General features: G+C 41.1%; 1 protein-coding gene across 2 annotated transcripts in view; it reads left to right on the top strand.

Annotated features, from left to right (window-relative positions):
* MMS22L (MMS22 like, DNA repair protein) overlaps positions 1-3,001 on the top strand; it is a 159,108-nt gene that overhangs the window by 114,915 nt on the left and 41,192 nt on the right. The gene's annotated exons all lie outside the window — the stretch shown is intronic.

Here is a 3,001-nt window from a genome sequence, read left to right as displayed (position 1 = left end):
AGAGTGCCAGTGAAGCATTACTTGGTTCTTTATGCTAACACAACCTTTTTATGCTTGCTAAATTTGAGAATATTCCTTAGAATTGGATTACTTAGCCATTACGCTGGATAGATTTTTGTCATCTTCCACCCACTTTACAAACACTGAATAGATTCCTGAAGGATAGAGTTAACTATGAAATCCATATTGTAATACATGAGAAACTGAGGCCCAAATTTACAGAAGGACTTCAGCATGATGACAGTTGTCAGAACCCAGTAGTTGAGTGCCCATGTCACAGTGGAATGTTTCATTGATTTGATACCTATAACACAGTGGAATTTCTCGCCACAGTGGAATTTTCTGCTACGGTAGAAAACCCCAGTACAGTAAAAGTTCCTGCCAACTTTATGCAAATACGCGCACCACCATTGGCCGGTTATAATTATTCATATTTGGTGACTAGTGATTGGCTTGTTAGTCATATAAAAGTTAAAGCAGTTTCCACCCAAGTCGGAGAACTCCGTGCACATCTCGGAGTGAACTTGGTGGACTGATCACCCACCAACAACTCCCCGTCGCCAACCGTCCTGACGTACCCCCATGCCCTGCCGGCCCGATAAGCCGTTCATGTCATTTTGTCTGACTTGGAGAGCTCACGTTTGCAACTGTAACCTAAGTCAGTTCTTCTTCCTGCGCTGTGTACACCGACGGTGTAAGTAAATAATTTTTTTGTTCAACCAACACGCTTCAGTGCCTAATTCTGCTCCATCAGTCAAAAGTACCTGCCTGCCGTTTCGGAACTACTGGCCACAGCCCGGCCTACCACTCAACCGCCACAACAGTCAGTGTCATCACATCAGTGAAGGTGCTTGGCTGCCAGAGCAGAATTTGCAAACCTGAGCTGGTTATCTAAGTTCTGTGAACAGTGAATAGGGTAGATTGGGGTCTGGGCAAAGGATTTCACAACAGCCTGCTGAGTGCTAAGCTAGTCAATAGGAAATGCTGAAGACGGGTGTTTCTCAGTTCTGCCTCTGCTGAAGTTAGTCACCTCTCTGCATTCCTGAGCTGGATTGTCTGCAGGAGTAAGAGTAGCTCCTGCACATAAAGTGCCTGTCTCATCTGTCTAGTTATGAACAGCTGGCTCACACTTTTACATTATGGTTGGAGGAGAAAGAGAAGGTTACAGCACCTACTATTTACTTAGGAGCCTAGTTGCTAGAGCACTTCACTAGGAAGTGTTAGATCTGGGTTTATGGGCTTTCAGCCTGAGAAGCTCTGAATCTGTTGCTCTTCCAGAAGAGGGCTGTAATCATGAGGGATGTCCAGGTTTGTTGGGACATTCTCCAGCCCTTCTTCTGAAGGTGGGATGCGGTGCAGCCAAGGAATGAGGGGTTCCTGGAGTCAAAAAGGGAGGGACGAGTCATGGTTCTAATTAACTCAGAAGCTCTTTATGCATTTTCCAAGTGATTTGTTTAATGCAAAATAAATTAGTCCCAGGATCAGGGACCAGAACACAGGACTCTTGTTTCCCAAGGTTCATCACAAGGTTTTAGAGTAGTATGCTCTCTTGCTTGCTTTCTCCCTTGCCCAGTGAATTTTGCATTCTTTTTTATACAGTAGCTGAGCTTCAATTTAGTCTAGCCTGTAGAGTGGAGCATTTTTATGGGATGCAAGATATGTCTCTGAAGTTCCTCAAGCCATTCAGAGGGCTTGTACACGGGTCTTCCATTTCTTGACTGTTTTTGTTTTGTTTTTTTTAACTGTAACACTGATATGTAAGAGGTTGCCATTCATTTTATTGAATGAAAATAGTCATGGCTGTCAAATGTGCAGTAGGTGTGTTCCGATCATACCTGGTGATTTGGGACCCTCAGGAGACTTACACCTGGGAATGCCTGGTTTGTGAATCCTAGAAACTATGTACCTTAGTAAATATTTTTAGGTGCCTATGTGTCTAGGTGGAGGGATGAGGCTTTTGTGAATTGCTTAGTTTGACTTTGGCACCTAAATCTCATCAAAATTGTACTTCAGAAGCCCAAGTCCTTTATGGGATCTGACCAAAGTGATTTGCCTAATAATGCTGAAAGGATAAATGCTAGGGATGGGGTTAGAATTCAGGGAATCCTGGCTCCCATTCCTGTGTTTGAACCTTGCCTATCAATCAAAGAAGTATTTGATACTTTATCATATGTAAAACATCCTCTATGTATGTTAAGGGTAACCAGTCACAAAGTAACAGTACTCAATTCTCTGTGTATAACCCATTGAAACTAATAGATGCCTACAAGCAGGAATAAGGTATCTGTTACCTATGACAACTGGTATATTTTAGGTTTTAAGTTATCTGTTTGACAGACTTTTGGGATACTAATTTGATGTAATGAGATGTACTTCTAATACCAACAACACTAAGAATAGCCTTTGCAGCCAGCCTACTCTTTATTTAAAATTATTCCATTACAGATGTCCTAATGAGTGCCATGATTGTATAATTCTCTTACAACTTTTCTGCATCCCCAGAAGGAAACTGTTGCATTTTTCCCCTTTTCCCAGATTTGGATGAGCATAGAATAAAAATTGAGAAAACAGAAAGATGCGTTTGTGAACTGTTTGCTATTATGAAAACTGACAATTTTTAAAGAAATGTTATAGTCTGCAAACATTAGTGTTAAGGCAAGTCTCTCTGTCTTCACAGTATGCCATTATCTTATAAATATCTTGACTGTGACTTTACAGTGCTGTTTATAGAATTTAATAAAGCAAATGTAATAATGCTGCCTGTGCTTTAATGCACAATCTCAATTGAGTTGACCAGAAGATAAATAGGAACAGGAATGATAGTGCGTTCCTACAGATTGTTTTTAATAAGCATGTTATTTAGTTGATCAACCCACTGCAGCAATGCCTTCTATCCTAGTCTACCAGACAAATTTATTAATGCTCCCCCCCACCATTTCTCTGAGAACATTGATTCCCTGCAGACATATCTCTATTAAACCTCTAGAAAGTCACAACTTCC

The sequence above is a fragment of the Alligator sinensis genome, unplaced genomic scaffold (genome assembly GCF_000455745.1).
Source record: "Alligator sinensis unplaced genomic scaffold, ASM45574v1 scaffold145_1, whole genome shotgun sequence".
NCBI lineage: Eukaryota > Metazoa > Chordata > Crocodylia > Alligatoridae > Alligator > Alligator sinensis.
This window is presented reverse-complemented; position numbering and strand designations above follow the sequence as displayed.